Here is a 24,707-nt window from a genome sequence, read left to right on the forward strand (position 1 = left end):
AGTGCCTCTTGCTCCTTCTCCGATAAAGGGAAAATACGTCCGAATGGAATCTCGGATCCTGGCAACAACTCAATTGGGCAGTCGTAGGGCCGATGAGGCGGAAGGGAGTCTGCCCCCTTCTTACTAAAAACATCGATGAACTCATGGTAATGTTTAGGTATGGACTGGCATAGTTTCTGGTCAGTGTCAAGACATAGCAGAGTAGCTGAAGAGCCGGGGTCTCCCACCAGACAGTGTTCCTGACAGTAGCATGATACAAATTTCACTTCTCCAGAGACCCAGTTGATGTGCGGGTTGTGGGCTTGTAGCCAGGGAATGCCCAAGATAATTGGAAAAAGAGGAGATGTAATGGCATCAAGGGTCAGCAGTTCCTTATGTTGAGAAGAAGTAGTAGCAGGCAAGGGAAGAGTTTCCTGAATTACTTATCCAGATCTGATGCGGGAGCCATCAGCTAAGAAAACAGAAAGTCCATGGGTTTTAGTCCGTAGTGGGATGTTATGTTGGCTGGCAAAGGTCAAATCAATAAAGCAGCTGCAAGCTCCTGAGTCAATGATGGCATTGACTGTAATTATCTCTTCCTGGAGCTGTAATGAGAGAGGAATGGCAAGGTGGGTAGAGTTGGCAGACAAGGCAGAGAGATTGGTAGACATAGAGGATGAGCACTTACTTATCTTGACTGGGCAATTATGGACATAGTGACCAGTTCCACCGCAATAGAGGCATAGGTTAAGTTGACGACGATGTGCACGTTCTTCAGGGGACAAGGCAGGTCGCATCAGTCCTAGCTGCATGGGTTCTGAAGTGTCAGGCGTGGTGTTCACTGAATTCATACTGGGTGAAGTTAAGTAGCGTGCTGCAGGAACCGGAGCTCGTGCTGTCATCCAGGTCGGGCGGGCTTGCTGGGCAGAGCGTTCGGATCGACGTTCTCGAAGACGACGATCAATCTGGATTGCCAAGGAAATCAACGCTTCAAGAGTGTCTGGTATGCCAACTCGAGCAAGTTCGTCTTTTAGCCCTTCAGATAGGCCCATGCGGAACTGATGACGCAGGGCCACGTCATTCCACTGCGTGTCCGCGCTCCAGCGTCTAAAGTCAGTAACATAGTCCTCAGCCGGTCTGCGGCCTTGCTGGAGCGCGAACAGGGCTGACTCAGCTGTGGCAGTCCGCTGAGGGTCCTCATAGAGCTGAGCCATGGCTTCAAAAAAGGAGGGTAACGACTGGGTTAAGGCTGAGTCCCCCTCCAGTAAACGGTGAGCCCAGGTCTGGGGTTCCCCTTGTAGGAGGGAAATCACAAACCCCACTTTGGTAGCTTCCAGTGAAAAGGTTCGGGGTTGTAGAGCAAAGAAGAGTTGGCAGGCATTGCGAAAGGCCCGAAACTTGGTCCGATTCCCGGAAAACCTCTCTGGGATGGGGACCCTTGGCTCAGGTGGGAGCATCACCACGGAGGGAGCAGGAGCAGGCGGTGTTGGAGCTGCGGCTGAGGAGGAAGCCATGGGACTAGGGCCAGCAAGATTCTGAACTTGTCCCTCAAGTCTGGTATAATTGTCCTGAAGGGCTTGCACCGCTTGAGTGAGGCCCGCAAGGTGCGTGCAGATTTCCTTCATAGGGGAGGTCTCTCCTGCAGGCTCAGTCATGGCTGTTTCGTACTGTTAGGTACCTGGTAGTGAGCCTGACTTGTAGGAGAAGACCTCTCATACAACGCTGGTTCAAGAGCCACTGGAATGGGGACAGTGGTCTCGAGAGCACAGTGGGGTAGGAGTACCTGCTTGAGATAAAGGCTCTGATGCTGGAGCAGAGTAGAGATCCCTCTAGGGATGGCTGGGCTGCAGGTAAGATGATGACTGGAAGCAGCTGGCTGCAGCACTGAAGATGCAGATGCAGAAGTCACTGGAGCTGGAGCTGAGGGTGCAATAGCACAGCAGACAAACGGCAGGCACAAGCAGGGTCAACAGTCCGGGTCAGCAGGTAGCAAGGCGGTTAATACAGGAGGCAAAGGCAGAGTCGGTAGGCAGGCAGAGGTTGGCATCGGTATTGGCAGATGCAGAAGCAGAATCAGGCAGGCCGGGTCGGATTGGAGAAGGAGGAATGGTCAGACAAGCCGGGTCAATAGGTAATCAATCAATCAGGAACAGGTTAAGCAGATCCACAGAGCTGAGACGAAACAGCAGCGCATTCCTGCAACAGGAGAACTTTTGTGCACCTCTTGGTGCCAAAACGGCGCTAATGCGAACGCGCGCTCGCCCGTACGTGCGCACGCACCCGGGCGCGTACACACATGCGCCGCGCACCCGCGCGCGCCCGAGCGCCGCGTCGACGCACACTGACAGCTGGAGATTGCTGAATTGCCCGAGCAGGAGCGCATCGGCGCATTGGCGTACGCACATGCGCCGGTCTGTTGCTGACAGGTCCCTGACAGGACCACTGCACTACTAAAATCACAGGTAATCTTTTCTTTACCCTTTGCTCAGCAGAATGTATTTTGGTTTGTAATTGGTATGTACAGTACATGCTATGTGTTAGAAATATGAAGTGCCTTCAACAATGTGATAGGTTGGCAGGAATTTCTGTGTGTAATCTATGCTCCTAGAACACCTGACAGTGCTACTTGGATGTTGGGCCTCTGTATGTGGCCAGGCTATGTAAAGTTCTCACACATGTAGTATGGCCATACTCAGGAGGAGTAGCAGAATGTATTTTGGAGTGTCCTTTTTGCTACGTACATGCTGTGTGTTGGACATATATCTATAAATGGACAACTTTGTGTAAAAAAATACGTTTTCATTTTTTTTCCACATTTTCCAAAAACTTCTGTAAAAAAATGAACCATTCAAAACACTCATTATGCCTTATAGCTTATACGTTGGGGTGTTAGATTTCCGAAATGGGGTTATTTTGTGGGTGTTTCCATTGTCCTGGTGCTCCAGGGTCTTCAAAACTGTAATAGGTGGTTGAGAAATGAGATGTGTAATTTATGCTTCTAGAATGCCTGACGGTGCTACTTGGATGTTGGGCCTCTGTATGTGGCCAAGCTATGTAAAAGTCTCACACATGTGGTATCGCCATACTCGGGAGGAGTAGCAGAATGCATTTTGGGGTGTCAGTTTTGCTATGTACATGCTATGTGTTGGAAATATCTTATAAATGGACAACTTTGTATAAAAAAAAGCGTTTTCATTTTTTTCCACATATTCCAAAAACTTCGGGGAAAAAATTAACCTTTCAAAAGACTCATTATGCCTCATAGATTATACGTTGGAGTGTTAACTTTCCAAAATGGGGTCATTTTGTGGGCGTTTCCATTGACCTGGTGCTCCAGGGCCTTCAAAAGTGTGATAGGTTGTCATCAAATGAGATGTGTAATTTATGCTCGTAGAATGCCTGACGGTGCTAGTTGGATGTTAGACCTCTGTATGTGGCCAGGCTGTGTAAAAGTCTCACACATGTGGTATCACTATACTCAGGAGGAGTAGCAGAATGTATTTTGGGGTGTCATTGCAAGTATGCATGTGCTGCGTGAGAGAAATAACTTGTTATTATGACAATTTTGTGCAAAAAAAAAAAAAATTCCCAAGAATTGTGGGAAAAAATTACAACTTAAAAAAACTCACCATGCCTCTTACTAAATACCTTGGAATGTCTGCTTTCCAAAAAGGGGTAATTTGGGGGATATTTGTACTTTCATGGCTTGTTAGGGTCTCAAGAAATGAGATAGGCCTTCAGTACATAAGGTGTGATCAGATGTGATCATTTTTCAATGATTTGCACCATAGCTTGTAGACTATAACTTTCACAGAGACCAAATAATATACACTAATTTGGGTTATTTTTACTAAAGATAAGTAGCAGTATACATTTTGGCCCAAATTTATGAAAAAAATGACTTATTTGCAAAATTTTACAATAGAAACTAAAAAAGTTTTTTTTTTTTTTTTAATTTCTCTCTTTTTTCGCTTATATTACAAAAAATAAAAAACCCAGTGGTGATTAAATACCACCAAAAGAAAGCTCTGTTTGTGAGAAAAAAAAGATAAAAATTTGCTTTGGGTACAGTGTAGCATGACTGTGTAATTGTCATTCAAAGTGTGAGAGCGCTGAAAGCTAAAAATTGGCCTGGGAAGGAAGGGTGTATAAAAGCCCTGTATTGAAGTGGTTAACGGTGATCGTGTGTTCTGCCAAATTTTTTGCCTGTTCACATGTTCTGCTGTGAACCGAACAGGAGGGTGTTCGGCTCCTCCCTAGTCTTCAGTGACCTAAAAAATTCATTTTCAATGTACAGATGCAATGTGCTTGCTCTCTCCCTGTGAAATTGCAGTTTGTCTATACAGGTTTAATAACTGTGGTGCAAAACTGAAAATTGTTTGCCTTGCCAATCTTTGAATAAAGACAGTCCCTAAGAAATGACATCCTGTCAAAAAGGCATAATAACTGTGGTGCATAACTGTAAAATGTTTGCCTTGTCAGTCTCTGAATCAAAACACTATTTTTTTTGTATTTCCAGATATGATATTCTCATCTAAAAACCCAAACATTACAATCTGTCCATACAGGCTTAATATCTGTGGTGCAAATCTGTACTTTTTTTCTGTCTTCTAAAAAGTACATAATTTTTTATTTCCAGATGCAATATGCTTACTCTCTCCTTCAGATGTTTGGGCCTATCCAGGAAAGGCTTAAAATGTGTGCTGAAAATCTTTAGTTTTTCGGTCTTCAGTCTTAGGAGATAGACAATTAATAGACCATTTTTAGACATACAATCTGCCTTCTCTGAAATAGCAGATCTTGAAAAAGACTTTAACTGTAGCCTTGTAAAAACCCTTATATGGAGTGCATTGTGTCCATCAAACATTTTTGGTTCTTGACCGCATTTGTGTTTAGAAATGTTTAAAAAAAATGAAAAATGCCTGTAAACGAAACGCGGCTAAATGCGAGTTACCATGTTTAGCCGCTTTTATAAGTATTGAAATGCCTCTAAACTCAGCGTCTGAACCCATTTTTTTGTGTTCCAAAAAAGCCTCTAAACTCAACTGCCTAGAAAGACCATAAACAACCCTGTGTACATGTACTGATAAGATAACATAGAGGAGAGTTCTGAAGCAGTTAAAAAAATGCCCAACTGCTCCTAAATGTCAGTTTTGCAGCAGCAGTGTACATGAGGCCTTAACCTCAAATGTAACCCCCCCATGCCGCCGCTTTCCTATTCCCGGCCTCTCCACCTCCCACCACTCCTATTCTTCTAAAATGCCCACCCTCTTGTTACTTGATGTGATTGTGGCCGTATTAGTGCAATTGTGACAGAGAAAATTGAGTACTATCCGTGATACTTTTTTTATTTGCACTAACATACAATTTTTCAGAACAAGCTTTTGGGGTATGTCCCCTTCTTCAAGGTCCAAGCAGTACTGATTCACAAATTTTTTAGCAGAATGTTAAAAAAAAATCTCTGAGGGAGAGAAAAAAAAACGAAAAAAAAAAAACACATACAAATCAATGGTAATAAAGATAGCAGCAGAGTTAGTGAGATAAGACAGAGGGAGAGTTATAGACTGGAGGGGGGGATGCTAGTCACAGAGGGGGTCGTAAAACTTTAGTATAATGGGTAAAGGAAACCAATATCTAAATTTAGGCCATTATTTTTTGTGTCAAAAAGAATTATCATTCTTAGTTCAAGCGTTTTCCTTTCCTGAATAGTTCTGAAATTCCCTTTAAGAACTAAAACATTGAGGTCTTCTATAGTGTGGTCCGGTTGTGAGAAGTGATGTCCCACAGGTGTGCATAAACTGTCTTCTTTATTTTCCTTGATGGTATGTCTGTGCAAATTCATCCTTGCTTGGTCAGATATGGAGGAATTCTTTAGGAGACTAATGCCATGTACACACGAGCGGAACGCCCGACAGGAAAAATCCGACGGAATAGTTTCATCATATAAACCGCTCATGTGTAGGCTTCATCTGACCTTTTTTTTCGAAAATTGTGACGGACCTAGAAATAGAACATGTTCTAAATCTTTCCGCTGGAACCAGTTCCTATTGGGAAAACCACTCATCTGTATGCTGTTCCAAAGGACCAAAGCAAGAAAGAGATGTAAGCTGTTGGCTACTGCCTATTGAATGTCCTTTTTCTAGTCCCGTTGTACGTGCTGTACGTCACCACATTCTGGACGGTCGGACTTTGGTCGGGCTCTAGATTGACCATGTGTAGGCAAGACCACTGGAATGGAATTCCGTTGGAGTTCCATCGGAGAAACCGTCAGAGTTTATTCTGATGGGAAAACTGGTCATGTGTACGCGGCATTAGGCTCAAAGGATATTTTCACAGTAATGAAAGGAGTCCTAGGACAATAGGAGGTGACAAAAAGAAAAAGAACAGCAACTTCACACCTCCACAAGGAAGTAACCATAAACTGGATACCTATATTGACAGCTGCAGGCTGCAAGTCACATCCCTGATAGCCACCCAGCAAAAGAAAATATTATACAACCTTTCACCACTGGAGCGAAGAGCTGTACATGATCTGCGCAATAATCAAGCCATAACCATCAAACCAGCAGATAAAGGGGGAGCAGTCATTGTGGTGGATACAGACAAATAAGAGGGCCAGAGGAAGGTGGCAAATACTACTTACTACAAAAAACTGGATTATGATCTGACCCAGGATTTTACTAAGCAATTAAAAGGTCTCATTGCGACAATACCAAGCCAAGCCATAAATGTGATTCCGGATAATCCAGAAATTGGGGACTTCTACATGCTGCCCAAGATTCACAAGCCAGGAAATCCAGGCAGACCCATTATAACAGGTATGAATACACTTACCGAACATATCTCAGGCCTTGTAGAAAACATGTTAAAACCTTTAGTCATGAACACTGCGAATTTCCTGCAAGACACCACTGATTTTCTGAACAAGTTTAACAATATACAACAATTACCACCAAATACACTTCTAGTCACTATGGATGTAGAATCTCTGTACAGTAACATCCCTCGCAAGGATGGGTTGGCGGCATGTCACAGATTCTTATCATCCTCACCAAACCACAAATACACTGTTGAGGATGTGACAGCTCATCAAATTCTTTCTTACACACAACTACTTCACTTTACACACTATAGAAGACCTCAATGTTTTAGTTCTTAAAGGGAATTTCAGAACTATCCAGGAAAGGAAAACATTTGAACTAAGAATGATAATTCTTTTTGACACAAAAAATAATGGCCTAAATTTAGATATTGGTTTCCTTACCCATTATACTAAAGTTTTACGACCCCCTCTGTGACTAGCATCCCCCCCTCCAGTCTATAGCTCTCCCTCTGTCTTATCTCACTAACTCTGCTGCTATCTTTATTACCATTGATTTGTATGTGTTTGTTTTTCTTTTTTTTATCCTTTCCCTCAGAGATTGTTTTTTTTTTTTTCTCTTTTTTAACATTCTGCTAAAAAAATTTGTGAATCAGTACTGCTTGGACCTTGAAGAAGGGGACATACCTGGAAAGCTTGTCCTGAAAAATTGTATGTTAGTGCAAATAAAAAAAGTATCACGGACAGTACTCAATTTTCTCTAAAAAAATAAAAAAAAATAAAAAAAATAAAATATAAAAAAAAAACATAGTAAGGCCCCTTTCACATGGAGCAGACTCTGTCAAGCAGATCCGCCTGCTCAGTGGGGGGATCTGTCCGCTGATCCTCACAGAGCAGGCGGATAACAGGTCCGCTGATGCAGAGTGGACACTGACACAGCCCACTGTTCTCTATGGGGTAGCTGGATGGAAACGGCCCGCCTGTCCATTTCCATCTGATCTGATCTGCTAGATGGATGGGGAATGGGAATCTTATCCATCTGTTTAGCGGATCGGATCGGATCGGATGTAGGCGGGTGTAAATGGACACATGTCCATTTACATCAACCTCTCCATAGAGAACAATGGATGGTCCGATTGGGCCCACCTGAAAATGGACAGGTGGACCCGATTGGTCTGCTTGTGTGAAAGGGGCCTAAGACCTTGTTCACACAGGGAATACACAGCATACATTCCTTCAAGGCCGTGTTTACCTGTACAGGAATGCACAGGGGTTCCATACATCCCTGTGCAGGCAGTCCCATTGATGTCATTTGGGATGTAGCCACTGTGCAAACAGAGCCATTGCTCCCAATTTGACATCCATTTAGGTCCGGGTTCATGTCCCTAAGCGCATACTGTCAGCATTCGGGGTCATGTACCTACACCCACACGGATGTCAGATTGGGAACAGCAGCAGAACTACTGTGAAAGCTCCAACCAGGAGCTTGTAATTTATGTTGTTCGTAAAAGTTAATGTACAGTTGTTTTGTTTTTTTATGGTTGAGGCTACAAACAGCTGATCCCAGTTTCCAGAGTGTGCAACCGTTGCATCCCAATTGGCATACAGTAAATAGGACTGCCTGTACAGGGATGCACGGAACACCTGTGCATCCTGTGCAGGTAAACATGGCCCACCATGGGCACACACTTTAGTATGCCAGATGCTTTAGTAGTAATTTAGCAGGAATTCTGTAAGTTATGTTGTGTTTATGTGTGCTATTAATGATTTTAGTGTATTTTTAGTGAAAATAGTGATTTGATGAACTCTTGCGCAATTATTGCGGGGCCCAAAAAATCTTTAGAACTTTTTTATTCTACAGGTCATATGCTTTCAGAAAATGTATGGTTCAGGGGTCTATTCAAATTCTGAAAGCTGTAATGCCCTGTACCCATGGCCGGACTTGCGAACAGTCTAAACTCCTTCGGCATTTCCGACGGAGAGATTTAGAACATGTTCTATATCTATGTCCGTCGGAAATGCCGACAGAAAAAGTCCGATGGGGCATATACACGGTCAAAATGTCCAGCTGAGAGCTCCCATCAGACTAATCTGTCAGAAAGTCCGGCCGTGTGTACGAGGCATGAGTGAAAAATGGTGACCTCCGGATTTTTAGAGTCAATTGTTTTTATTTACAGTTTTGTGTACCTTCAGTTTTCACAATTTCACAAAATTTTGAAATTTAAAATGTACAAATATTTGTCATTTATTAACTCAATACAGTTTTAACTTTTATATTTAGTAGGAATTTAGCAGGAATTTTGTAAATTTTGGCATGTATGAATCCACTATACATGATTTTAGTGTATTTTTAGCGAAAAAATTTGTTTGATAAACATTTGCACAAATATCGTGGTGCCTTAAAAAATCAGTAGCACCCTCTTTTTATTGTACTGGCCATGTGCTTTCAGAAAATATATGGTTTGTTTTTGTTTTTTTACAAACTCTGAAAGCTCTAAGTGAAAAAGGAAAACCTCCAGATTTTTAGTGACATTTTTGCATAAGCCCCAATTTCACTATTTCCCAAAAAGGCAACGTTTTAAATTTACTAATATTTGTTATTTATTAACTTAATACAGGTTTAGCTTTTATATTTAGAAGGAACTTTGTCAAATTTGCTGTGTTTGTACCTGCTAATAATGATTTTAGTGCATTTTTAGCAAAAATATTGTTTTGGTAAACATTTGCGCAAATATCGCAGGGCCTTAAAAAAATCAGTAGCACCTTCCTTTTATTCTACTGGTCCTATGATTTCAGAAAACGTATAGTTTGGGGGGTCTTTTACAAACTCTGAAAGCTGTAGTGAAAAATGAAAACCTTCAGATTTTTTGAGAAATTTGGTTATTCATAATTTTGTGTAAGTTCAGTTTTCATCATTTTGCAAAAAGGCACAATTTAAAATTTACAAAGACTTGTTATTTATTAACTCAATACAGGTTTAGTTTGTGTATTTTGTAGGAATTTAGCAGGAATTTTTGTAAAATTTGCTGGGTTTATATCCACTAATAATGATTTTAGAGAATTTTTAGCAAATATATAGTTTAGATAAACATTTGCACAAATATCACAGGGTGTTAAATTCAGTAGCACCTTCTTTTTATTCTACAGGTCATGTGCTTTCAGAAACTATATGGTTTGGGGGGTCTTTAACAAACTCTGAAAGCTGTAAGTGAAAAATTAAAACTGACTCTGGTCCGGCCGCACCTGGAGTATGCTGTCCAGTTCTGGGCACCAGTCCTCAGGAGGGACATACTGGAAATGGAGCGAGTACAAAGAAGGGCAGCAAAGCTAATAAAGGGTCTGGAGGATCTTAGTTATGAGGAAAGGTTGCAAGCACTGAACTTATTCTCTCTGGAGAAGAGACGCTTGAGAGGGGATATGATTTCAATTTACAAATACTGTACTGGTGACCCCACAATAGGGATAAAACTTTTTCGCAGAAGAGAGTTTAATAAGACTCGTGGCCACTCATTACAATTAGAAGAAAAGAGGTTTAACCTTAAACTACGTAGAGGGTTCTTTACTGTAAGAGCGGTAAGGATGTGGAATTCCCTTCCACAGGCGGTGGTCTCAGCGGGGAGCATTGATAGCTTTAAGAAACTATTAGATAATCACCTGAATGACCGCAATATACAGGGATATGTAATGTAATACTGACACATAATCACACACATAGGTTGGACTTGATGGACTTGTGTCTTTTTTCAACCTCACCTACTATGTAACTATGTAACTATGTAAAAAACCTCAACATTTTTATAGAGAAATTTGGATATTTATATTTTTGCATATGTTCAATGTTTCACCATTTTGCAAAAAGGCACAATCAAAAATTTACAAATGTTGGTTATTTATTAACTCAATACAGTTTGGCCTTTATATTTAGTAGGAATTTTGTAAAATGTGCTGTGTTTTTAGCTGCTAATAATGATTTCTGTGTAATTTTAGTGAAAATATTGATTTGATAAACATTTGCGCAAATGTCATTGTGCCTTAAAAGTCAGTAGCAATTATTTGTATTCTATTGGTTATATGCTTTCAGAAAATATATGATTTGTGGGGTCTTTTACAAAATCTGAAAGCTGTAAGGGAAAAAAAAGCAATGGAAAAATTGTAAAAAAGGTCTGACCATCTGAGCATAGAAATGGAGCACAGGGCCTGATAGTAAAAAGGTTAATTCTATTTATTTATTTTTTGACCATATACCTGTGTTTCATGACATTACAGGTTAATAGGTATAAAGTTTGGATTCCCCGCTACAATGAATTTGCAGCAATTCCCCGGCATTCACAAAGTTTGCACATTTTATACTTTTAGCTGATACGTTTGTCACCAACAAAAATAAGGGGCAACCTATAATGCAGTGCATACTTATTGTCCCCAGTCAGCTGCATCACAAGAGCCAATAATGTAAAGGAATGGATAACCCAGACCTCTTCTTATATAAGGGTGGCCTTACAGCAGCCATATTGTCAGTGTGTGTCGGAATTTGTAGGGACAGCTGACAATTCTGTGTAGGGAGAGGTTTTTTTATTTTGTCATTAATACATTTCACTGCCTCTGCAGCAGAAAATTTCAGCTTTTGGACATTGCAAAATTGGAAATGTATCATGACACAGAGTGGTACTGTGGATACATGAAAGGTATGCTTGTGCCACGTCCTATAACTTGTATTGACACTTAAAAACCAAAAAAGAGGGACTTTTGGACTTTTTAGGCACAACTACAACAATTATCTATAACAGAGTTAATTTATTAAAAATACATACAAAAAGGAAATCGATTAAAACCACAAATCCTATGTATACATCAAAGTATAATGAAGCGATAGCTATACAAAACCATCTAAATGTATAATTGTTTGGACATGAGGATAACCTGACATAACATGAACTAATCGATTGCGGATTTGCTATCCAGCCATCTTCTCGGACCTGTTGCTACCTGGGATGGTTATCCTCATGTCCGAACAATTATACATTTAGATGGTTTTGTATAGCTATCGCTTCATTATACTTTGATGTATACATATGATTTGTGGTTTTAATCGATGTCCTATTTGTATGTATTTTTCAATAAATTAACTCTGTTATAGATAATTGTTGTAGTTGAGCTTTTGGACATTGCCTTGTCTGACTACACATGAAATAAAAAAAAAAACAGGTCTACAATACCATCTGCTGGATCACAGATTTATTGTCAAAGTAGTAGGCACAAAAAGTCAGACATCAATATAGAGACCTTGGCTTGCCTCACATGGAAAGGTTTCTATACTGATTTCAAATTGTAAAATTCTCATTAGGAATTAGGATACTGCACAGGATACAGCAATGTAAAATTGTCCAGCAACAGGATAGTTTTTAACAGGGACTATAGGCCTAACTGGTGTATGCCAAATTTTATCTTATCAGTTGGGATAGGGGGTTTGGAGAATGATGGGCGGTGGTTTAGGTGCACACTGTTCTTGCACTTAGTCTTTCAAATGATCCAGTTGCATACTTCAAACAAAGGCAGATTAAAGGGCAGATTGCCAGTAACACGCTAATGTTCTGATTTATGCACTGCCATGTACAGATGAAAAAAATAGTAATCTCTTTCTACACAGAATTGTCAGCTGTCCCTAACAACACTGATAATAAAACTGCTGTGACCTCACCCGTCCATCGATAGGTCATCTATTCCTTCATCCATTCCTTGTGTGCCACATTAGAGGATGTTCTCTATTTTTGTGGTGAACCTGGAATTTTTTTGTGATTCCCAAATGTTTTGAATCCCAGAGATTCACCCCAAATCTATGGTAACTGCTGAACCTCATCCCTACACCTATAATTATATTAAATTCATTGTATGAATAATAATAATAATAATAATAATAATAATAATAATAATAACAATAAACATGGCATTCTTGGCCATCAGACTTCTCATTTTTACTGTTTTATGTACAATATGTTTTTTTTTTAACCTTCACTTTCTACAGTGCTGACAAAGATGGATTCTGTGTATTTTATGTTTGACCTTTTTTTTCCTACTCTGTAAGTAGATTCATATTCCAGTCTATCAGTAATAAATAACAGAATTATTCTTTATAAACCTGACACTCTCACAGCCTTCAGCTGAGCCATGAAATCAGTGTCAGGATCCTGGGTTGATGTCAGTGATAATGAAGTCAGGAGAAGAGGAAGAACTCATTGGAGTCTATCAGAGACTCGACCATGTTGTCTTCAGATATCCACTTAGAATATTGTGGTTGTTGCCTTTGTGTGTGACCCCCTGCACATCTGACACCCAGAACTCTGCTCACCACTGTGATATGACTATGAGGAATTATACATTTGAGTACAAGTATTCTCAGGATGGAGACATCATTATAGGAGGGATATTCTCTGTACATTCTTCAGTGTCAGAGTGGTGGGAGAAGGGAAGTTTTTTTAGAAATCTCCTGTGTGCAGCGTAAGTGAAATATGAAGAGCAAATCTTCCAATCTGATCTACAGAGCTGTGTCTTTAGGAGATATGTGTGATAATGTGCAGGACTCATTCAGTCTGTTACACTGCATTTATATAAAAATATGTTCATGAAAACCGGGTATTAATGTTCACATTCATTCATTATGAATAGCTGCCAATGCACCACAATGGTGGAAAAAAACATGCAATTCCTTTTTTTAATAAGGCAGCACACCACAGAGCATGGTATGTGTATTATGGTGCCTAGAGGTGTGTTGTGTGTTGGGATCTACTGTACAATGTATTGGGGGGCAATTCACAATGAATGACACCGCATTGCACTGCCCATAGAGAAGGTGCTTTATCATGCATTGTTATGTGTTACCACAATGCACAAGTATAAATGGGACCTTCAATGACTTTGGCACTTATTGACTCTGTATCTTTTTTTTTTCACTTTCAAATAGAGTAGAGAAGGATAAAGAATCCCTTTCAGGTTTCTATTGCTATCTGGGGCTCCATTAGAGAGATTCCCCTCACTTCCTGTCCTGCAGATAACATTTTACCATAGAAAGTGAGGGAATCTCTCCAATAGCAGCACAGAAATACACACAATTTTTAGTAAAGTACTGGAAGGCTGGAATCCCTGTCAGCCTTGTATTTCTGTCTGTGTCCCTATTGCAAATTTTTCCTCTCTTCCTGTCTGGTAAAACTGTTATCTGCAGGACAGGAAGTGAGGGAAAATCTCTCTAATGGAGCCCTGGACAGTGGCTGTCTGAAAGAAAAATGGTTTTGGTTGGACATACATTTTAAGGCACCACAATAAAATTATATATTATTTCTGTTTCTGATGGCCAGAATTGCATTTACCTTTTCACCAGCATGCACACTTTTAAGGCTTTACATGTTGGGTTTCTATTTACTTGGAACAACTTCATATTTTATATTTTACCAAAATGTTGGGTGATGCATCTCATTTGTGTGCAGTAACATTATATTTAGTGTATTTTTACTGAAAATATTTATTTGATAAACATCTCCTCTAATATCATAAACAATTCAAACTACCACCATTGTATTCTGCAGGTTCTGTGCTTTCAAAAAACATATAATGTTTGGGGGTTTTAACTAATTGTCAGGCATTTTAATATTTCACACAAATGCGGCTCTGGCAGTGAAAGGATTAAAGACAACGCAGTCACAGAAAAATTGCCATTGATCTGTTCTTGTTGTGGAGTGACAATACTGTTCTATTTGTTAAGTGAAATAACAAGGAATGGTGTCAGCCCTGTCATGTTTCTTTTGCTAAACTAAATAATGTCTCCCCTTCTCCTGAACTCTACAACATGGGTGGATTGTTTTGTTGTCAAAGATAAAAAAAAACAAAAAAATGAGTGTGGGTGTGTGTGTGTTTGGGGGTTGATTAGACTCTTTGAGGTAACATAGGCAGAGTTAAAAAAGAGGAAAAAAATATAACTAACACGTCTTGGGGATTCCCTGACCCTGCTGGTGAAGTGGCACATCAGCATATTATATACAACCTACTACAGCAACATTTACAAATGGAAAAAAAATCTGTTTAAATTGCTGGCAAATTACAGCTTCAGCCACCTACCAATCAGCTGAGGGTTCACCTAATCTATAGCAGACTCTTATCCCAGGTGAGGGGATCTGGTATAGATGTTAATGGTGAACCCCACACAAAACAAAAAAGTGTATAAATTCCCCCTAAGGATGCATAAATGACCCTTTACACTGATAAGGTTTTGTTAAGGATGTCAAGGGATACCCAAAAAATAGCATATGCCCCCCCATAAATATTCATACCAGACCAGTAAGGTCTGCTATTGATTTTAAGGGGAAGTATCAGGCAAAAAACTAATGTGGTTCCACTCAGAATTCACATGTGGAATTTACTATATATGATCATGGCCCCTGTCAGGCCAGGAAAAGTGAGAATTCAGCCTCCCCACCTAAACCATAACATACCCTCAGCATGGAGTGTAACTTGCCAGGAGGCCACTGGCAAAGCACCATAATGATGAGGACAAGAGCCTCTTTCCCACAAACCTGGTCTGGTGGTTGTGGGGGTCTGCATGCTGGGGGAGCTTATTAGAAACTGGAAACCAGAGATGCAGGCATTCCCACCTATGTGAATAAATAAGTGGTACACAGTAGCCCTACTCATTCATAGAATAAGTGAAAAAATAAACACACCACCGTTTTTGACAAGTCCTTTTTGTAGCACAAAGAAAAAAAAACATCATTAATCAGTTTGTCCAACATTTCTGATCCAACCTGCCAACACAAATGAATGACAGAGCAGATTATGTTGGCAGTTGCCGCTTTCCTAAGAACCAGTCAGAAGGGATGCGGTCACATTTATCAGCGGTAGTAATACTGATGTCAAATGTATCGCTTTCAGCTGGTGCCTGAGGGCCACATTTAAAATTAGTTCAGTCATTTGCCTATCCTCCACACAAGCAAAATTTGGTCCAAATCTGGGTTCAGACCAAACCAAAACCTCATCGCTAGTCATTACCCTGGTCACAAGAGCTAATAATATAAGAAAATCAATAACCCAACTCACTCTCTGAAAAATTTGGGCTTACATCAGCCATATTATTAATGTGTGAAGAGCTGAAAATACTGTGTAGGGTAGTAAACTTTTTTATTTTTATGGTATTGGTACATGTCCCCTCCCCCTCATCATGGCAGTGGCCAGTTCTCATGTCTTTTTGTTTGACAATTGTATGCCTATTAGCTCTAGAAATGGACAGAACTAAAAAAACAAGATCCACCCCCATAGACTTCAGGGGGTTTGCTAACAGTTCACAAACTTCAGAATTTAAGCAATATTTGGGAAACTTTTCACAAACTAAACCAAGGAAGATTGTCTTATCTCTGGTCCTGACTGTCTTCTATGGCATGTCTGTAGGCTCCAACCAGCCTTGTAGCAAGTTTCTAGTCTCTGACCCTTTCCTCTAGTAAGTCTGCATTCTCTGACCTTCTTCTGTAGCATTACATATACTGAATATTATGTGCGGCTACTTGGTGATATCAGGGGCTACAGCTGAGGTCCTCTATGCCTCGTAAATAGCCAACCACTGCTATAACTCATATAAGTGCAGGAATAATTGAATTTCATTATATTTTTCATAGAGCATTGAACACGGCCACCAATCCCACCTTAGATCTCTAGTTGAAATGTGTTATACATTTTGCCATAAAGAATTTCTGTTCAAATCCTTGTACTGTAGACCAATGCAAAATTATCTATTTGCAGGATTTACCGGAGAGAATACAGACAACTCCTGGTTTTTATATTTGCTATTGATGAGATAAACCACAGTCCAGATATTCTGCCCAACGTAACTCTGGGATACCATGTGTATGATTCTTGTGGACATGTGAATAAAGCTATAAAAGACGTTCTACAGATATTATCTGGACATACAAAGGAAGCTCCAAATTATTCCTGTATGGAGCGGGGTGCCCTGGCTGGTTTCATTGGAGATCTCAATTCTGACACCACTCTCCAAATGGCACAACTGCTGAATCTATATGGTTACACCCAGGTAAGAAAAGCAGAATTTCCTATATTACATAAGGTTAGGACAGCTAGTCATCTTATGGTGAGGTGGGTCAAAAGGGTACAAATATTTCTTTGTGCAAAGCGCCGTAAAATATAACATTGTTCCAAAAAATAAAGGCAGCACTGTGTAGGGATGGGCAAATTTCAGTCCACAATGTTATGGCATTTGAATAAATGCCTGATCTTTTGCCTATTCAGTCCCCTGATGATCATATATCCAGTATGTCACAAAGGTGAGTACACCCCTCACATTTTTTGTAAATCTTTTCTTCTATATTTTCATGTGACAACACTGAAGAAATTACACTTTGTTACAATGTAAAGTAGTGAGTTTACAACTTGTATAACAGTGTAAATTTGCTGTCCCCTCAAAATAACTCAACACACAGCCATTAATGTCTAAACCGCTGGCAACAAAAATGAGTACACCCCTAAATGAAAATGCCCAAGTTGGGCCAAAAGTGTCAATATTTTGTGTGGCTACTAGGCATGAGCCGAACACCCCCCCGGTTCAGTTTGCACCAGAACCTGCAAACGCAGCGAAAATTCACACGAACGTTAGAACCCCATTGACGTCTATGGTACTCGAACGTTCAAAATCAAAAGTGCTCATTTGAAAGGCTAATTTTCATGGTATTGTCCTAGAAAGGGTTTGGGGACCCAGGTCCTGCCCCAGGGGACATGTATCAATGCAAAAAAAAGTTTTAAAAACAGCAGTTTTTTCGGGAGCAGTGATTTTAATGATGCTTAAAGTAAAAAAAAAAAAGTGAAATATTCCTTTAAATATTGTACCTGGGGGGTGTCTATAGTATGCCTGTAAGGTAGCGCGTGTTTCCCGTGCTTAGAACAGTCCCTGCACAAAATGATATTTTTAAAGGAAAAAAAGTAATTTAAAACTGCTTGCGGCTTTAATGTAATGTTGTGTCCTGGCAATATGGATGAAAATCACTGAGACAAACGGCATGGGTACCCCCAAGTCCATTACCAGGCCCTTTGGGTCTTGTATGGATATTAAGGGGAACCCCGCACCCAAATTAAAAAGGAAAGGTGTGGGGCCTCCAGGCCCTATATACTCTGAACAGCAGTATACAGGAAGTGCAAACAAGACAGGGACTGTACGTTTGTTGTCAAGTAGAATCTGTTTGTAATTTTTGAACTGGTGCATTTTCAAAGTGTAGCTCCAGCCAAAATATCTGTTTTTAAGCTTTTTGGAAAACATAGGGAAGGGTTATCACCCCTGTGACATTTGATTTGCTGTCTGTGCTCCTCTTCAGAAGATTTCACCTCACTTTTTTGTCCCAATGACAAATGTTTTTTGAAAATTTGGGGTTTTTAGTGAAACAAGGATTGGTGATAAAGCATCAGTGTAAAGGAGAACATTTTTTTCCCATATTAACTCTTACAGGAGAGAATTTCCCTTCCTGTGGGGTAGATTTCATCTCACTTCCTGTTGTCTGCTTCCGTTTGCAAGTAGGAGTATATAGGGCCTGCCCTATATACTCAGCAGAAATTTGAGTATATATATATATATATATATATATATACTGATACTGCAGCTAGCAAAATCAACTGCCTGCCTACAGTATGAGAACACCACCAACCTTCTACAGGTAGCTTTAGCTGAACACTGTGCAGAGGTCACACTACACTAACGTGTAAATAATTTAGCTGCCTGCAGTAGTGATAGGATCAGGAAAACACTACCAACCTTCTACAGGTAGCTTTAGCTGAACACTGTGCAGAGGTCGCACTACACTAACCTGTAAATACTTTAGCTGCCTGCGGTAGTGATAGGATCAGGGAAACACCACCAACCTTCTACAGGTAGCTTTAGCTGAACACTGTGCAGAGGTCGCACTACACTAACTTGTAGCTTTAGCTGAACACTGTGCAGAGGGCGCACTACCCTAACTTGAAGCTTTAGCTGAACACTGTGCAGGGGTTGCACTACACTAACTTGTAGCTTTAGCTGAACACTGTGAGTAGGACGCGCTACACTAACTTGTAGCTTTAGATGAACACTGTTCAGAGGACGCACTACACTAACTTGTAGCTTTAGCTGAACACTGTGCAGAGGTCGCACTAAACTAACTTGTAACTTTAGCTGAACACTGTGCAGAGGTCGCACTAAACTAACTTGTAGTTTTAGCTGAACACTGTGAGGAGGACGCACTACACTAACTTATAGCTTTAGATGAACACTGTTTAGAGGATGCACTACACTAACTTGTAGCTTTAGCTGAACACTGTGCAGAGGTCGCACTAAACTAACTTGTAACTTTAGCTGAACACTGTGCAGAGGTCGCACTAAACTAACTTGTAACTTTAGCTGAACACTGTGCAGAGGTCGCACTAAACTAACTTGTAGTTTTAGCTGAACACTGTGAGGAGGACGCACTACACTAACTTATAGCTTTAGATGAACACTGTTTAGAGGATGCACTACACTAACTTGTAGCTTTAGCTGAACACTGTGCAGAGGTCGCACTAAACTAACTTGTAGCTTTAGCTGAACACTGTACAGAGGTCGCACTAAACCAACTTGTAGTTTTAGCTGAACACTGTGAGGAGGTCGCACTACACTAACTTGTAGTTTTAGCTGAACACTGTGAGGAGGATGCACTACACTAACTTGTAGCTTTAGATGAACACTGTTCAGAGGACGCACTACACTAACTTGTAGCTTTAGCTGAACACTGTGCAGAGGTCGCACTAAACTAACTTGTAGTTTTAGCTGAACACTGTGAGGAGGACGCACTACTCTAACTTGTAGCTTTAGCTGAACACTGTGCAGAGGTTGCACTAAACTAACTTGTAGCTTTAATTGAACACTGTGCAGAGGTCGCACTACACTAACTTGTAGTTTTAGCTGAACACTGTGAGGAGGTTGCACTACACTAACTTGTAGTTGTAGCTCAACACTGTGAGGAGGATGCACTACACTAACTTGTAGCTTTAGATGAACACTGTTCACAGGATGCACTACACTAACTTGTAGCTTTAGCTGAACACTGTGAGTAGGACGCGCTACACTAACTTGTAGCTTTAGATGAACACTGTTCAGAGGACGCACTACACTAACTTGTAGCTTTAGCTGAACACTGTGCAGAGGTCGCACTAAACTAACTTGTAACTTTAGCTGAACACTGTGCAGAGGTCGCACTAAACTAACTTGTAGTTTTAGCTGAACACTGTGAGGAGGACGCACTACACTAACTTATAGCTTTAGATGAACACTGTTTAAAGGATGCACTACACTAACTTGTAGCTTTAGCTGAACACTGTGCAGAGGTCGCACTAAACTAACTTGTAGTTTTAGCTGAACACTGTGAGGAGGACGCACTACTCTAACTTGTAGCTTTAGCTGAACACTGTGCAGAGGTTGCACTAAACTAACTTGTAGCTTTAATTGAACACTGTGCAGAGGTCGCACTACACTAACTTGTAGTTTTAGCTGAACACTGTGAGGAGGTTGCACTACACTAACTTGTAGTTGTAGCTCAACACTGTGAGGAGGATGCACTACACTAACTTGTAGTTTTAGATGAACACTGTTCACAGGATGCACTACACTAACTTGTAGCTTTAGCTGAACACTGTGAGTAGGACGCGCTACACTAACTTGTAGCTTTAGATGAACACTGTTCAGAGGACGCACTACACTAACTTGTAGCTTTAGCTGAACACTGTGCAGAGGTCGCACTAAACTAACTTGTAACTTTAGCTGAACACTGTGCAGAGGTCGCACTAAACTAACTTGTAGTTTTAGCTGAACACTGTGAGGAGGACGCACTACACTAACTTATAGCTTTAGATGAACACTGTTTAGAGGATGCACTACACTAACTTGTAGCTTTAGCTGAACACTGTGCAGAGGTCGCACTAAACTAACTTGTAACTTTAGCTGAACACTGTGCAGAGGTCGCACTAAACTAACTTGTAGTTTTAGCTGAACACTGTGAGGAGGTCGCACTACACTAACTTGTAGTTTTAGCTGAACACTGTGAGGAGGATGCACTACACTAACTTGTAGCTTTAGATGAACACTGTTCAGAGGACGCACTACACTAACTTGTAGCTTTAGCTGAACACTGTGCAGAGGTCACACTAAACTAACTTGTAGTTTTAGCTGAACACTGTGAGGAGGACGCACTACACTAACTTGTAGCTTTAGCTGAACACTGTGCAGAGGTTGCACTAAACTAACTTGTAGCTTTAATTGAACACTGTGCAGAGGTCGCACTACACTAACTTGTAGTTTTAGCTGAACACTGTGAGGAGGTCGCACTACACTAACTTGTAGTTGTAGCTCAACACTGTGAGGAGGATGCACTACACTAACATGTAGCTTTAGATGAACACTGTTCACAGGACGCACTACACTAACTTGTAGATTTAGCTGAACACTGTGCAGAGGTCGCACTAAACTAACTTGTAGCTTTAGCTGAACACTGTGCAGAGGTCACACTACACTAACTTGTAATTTTATCTGAACACTGTGAGGAGGACGCATTACACTAACTTGTAGCTTTAGATGAACACTGTTTAGAGGATGCACTACACTAACTTGTAGCTTTAGCTGAACACTGTGCAGAGGTCGCACTACACTAACTTGTAGTTTTAGCTGAACACTGTGAGGAGGATGCACTACACTAACTTGTAGCTTTAGATGAACACTGTTCAGAGGACGCACTACACTAACTTGTAGCTTTAGCTGAACACTGTGCAGAGGTCGCACTAAACTAACTTGTAGTTTTAGCTGAACACTGTGAGGAGGACGCACTACACTAACTGTAGCTTTAGCTGAACACTGTGCAGAGGTTGCACTAAACTAACTTGTAGCATTAACTGAACACTGTGCAGAGGTCGCACTACACTAACTTGTAGTTTTAGCTGAACACTGTGAGGAGGTCGCACTACACTAATTTGTAGCTTTAGATGAACACTGTTCAGAGGATGCACTACACTAACTTGTAGCTTTAGCTGAACACTGTGCAGAGGTTGCACTAAACTAACTTGTAGTTTTAGCTGAACACTGTGAAGAGGACGCACTACACTAACTTGTAGCTTTAGCTGAACACTGTGAGGAGGTCGCACTACACTAACTTGTAGTTTTAGCTCAACACTGTGAGGAGGATGCACTACACTAACTTGTAGCTTTAGCTGAACACTGTGCAGAGGTTGCACTAAACTAACTTGTAGCTTTAACTGAACACTGTGCAGAGGTCGCACTACACTAACTTGTAGTTTTAGCTGAACACTGTGAGGAGGTCGCACTACACTAACTTGTAGTTTTAGCTCAACACTGTGAGGAGGATGCACTACACTATCTTGTAGCTTTAGATGAACACTGTTCACAGGATGCACTACACTAACTTGTAGATTTATCTCAACACTGTGCAAAGTTTGCACTAAATTAACTTGTAGCTTTAGCTGAACACAGTGCAGAGGTCGCACTACATTAACTTGTAGTTTTAGCTGAACACTGTGAGGAGGACGCACTAAACTAACTTGTAGCTTTAGATGAACACTGTTCAGAGGATGCTCTACGCTAACTTGTAGCTTTAGCTGAACACTGTGCAGAGGACGCACTACACTACCTTGTAGCTTTAGATGAACACTGTGCAGAGGTTGCACTACACTAACTTGTAGTTTTAGCTGAACACTGTGAGGAGGACGCACTACACTAACTTGTAGCTTTAGCTTAACACTGTGCAGAGGTCGCACTAAACTAACTTGTAGCTTTAGCTGAACACTGTGAGGAGGACGCACTACACTAACTGTAAATGGTCTAGCTGCCTGACTGTGGTACTAATAGGATCAAAAGAACACCAGCAATTTTCTTCAGGTAGCTGTAAACACTGTAACAAGACAAGCCTGCCTGTCAGTAGAAAGATAACAGGAACGAATCTAGCCAAACTGAATACAGTGTATATATATATATATATATATATATATATATATATATATATATATATATACAACTCCTGGGATGCATATATATACACAATACACTGTAAGTGCAGCTAACTGACTGACTGTCCTGCCTAATCTAGCTAACTCAAATGTCTCTCTCTCTATCTCTCAGCACCCCGGAACACACTACACAGGGCTGCCATGCAGGCGCCCTTCTATAGTGTGGGGCATGTTCTAAACCCCCTGAGCCATAATTGGCCAAAGCCACCCTGGCTTTGGCCAATTACTTCTCTCCCTACTGACGGTGCTGTGATTGGCCAAGCATGCGGGTCATAGTGCATGCTTGGCCAATCATCAGCCAGCAATGCACTGCAATGATGCAGTGAATTATGGGCCGTGACGCGCCACATGAATTTGGCGCAAACGGCCCATATCGTTCTCAATTCGGTGAACAGGCGAACAGCCGATGTTCGAGTTGAACATGGGTTCGACTCGAACACGAAGCTCATCCCTAGTGGCTACTATTATTTTCCAGCACTGCCTTAACCCCCTTGGCATGGAGTTCACCAGAGCTTCACAGGTTGCCACTGGAGTCCTCTTCCACTCCTCCATGATGACATCATGGAGCTGGTGGATGTTAGAGACCTTGCGTTCCTCCAACTTCCGTTTGAGGATGCCCCACAGATGCTCAATAGGGTTTAGGTCTAGAGACATGATTGGCCAGTCCATCACCTTTACCCTCAACTTCTTTAGCAAGGCAGTGGTCATCTTGGAGGTGTGTTTGGGATGGTTATCATGTTGGAATACTGCCCTATGGCACAGTCTCTGAAGGGAGGGAATCATGCTCTGCTTCAGTATGTCACAGTACATGCTGGCATTGTAGCTCCCCAGTGTTGGCAGCACTCATGCAGCCCCAGACAATGACACTCCCACCACCATGCTTGACTGTAGGCAAGACACACTTGTCTTTGTACGCCTCACCTGGTTGCCTCCACACACGCTTGACACCATCTGAACCAAATAAGTTTATTTTGGTCTCATCAGACCACAGGACATGGTTCCAATAATCCATTTCCTTAGTCTACTTGTCTTTAGCAAACAGTTTGCGGGCTTTCTTGTGCATCATCTTTAGAGGCTTCCTACTGGGATGACAGCCATGCAGACCAATTTGATGCAGTGTGTGGCGTATGGTCTGAGCACTGACAGGCTGACCCCCCCAACCCCTTCAACCTCTGTAACAATGCTGGCAGCACTCATACATCTACTTCCCAAAGACAACCTCTGAATATGACGCTGAGCACGTGCACTCAACCTACATAGTTACATAGTAGGCGAGGTTGAAAAAAGACACAAGTCCATCAAGTAAACCTATGTGTGTGATTTTATGTCAGTATTACATTGTATATCCCTGTATGTTGGGGTCGTTCAGGTGCTTGTCTAATAGTTTTTTGAAATTATCAATGCTCCCCACTGAGACCACTGCCTGTGGAAGGGAATTTCACATCCTTGTCGCTCTTACAGTAAGGAACCCTCTATGCATTTTAAGGTTAAACCAATTTTCTTCTAATTTTAGTGAATGGTCACGTGCCTTATTAAACTCTCTTTTGCAGAAAAGTTGTATCCCTATTGTGGGGTCACCATTACGGTATTTGTACATTGAAATCATATCCCGTCTCAAGCGTCTCTTCTCTAGAGAGAATAAGTTCAGTGCTCGTAACCTTTCCTCATGACTAAGGTCCTCCAGTCCCTTAATTAGTTTTGTTGCCCTTCTCTGGACTCCATTTCCAGTGCATCCTTCCTGAGGACTGGTGCCCAGAACTGGACAGCATACTCCAGGTGAGGCCGGACCAGAGTCTTGTACAGTGAGAGAATTATCGTTTTATCTCCGGAGTTAATCCCCTTATAATGC

This window comes from Aquarana catesbeiana, linkage group LG01, assembly GCF_042186555.1.
Source record: "Aquarana catesbeiana isolate 2022-GZ linkage group LG01, ASM4218655v1, whole genome shotgun sequence".
NCBI classification, from domain to species: Eukaryota; Metazoa; Chordata; class Amphibia; order Anura; family Ranidae; genus Aquarana; species Aquarana catesbeiana.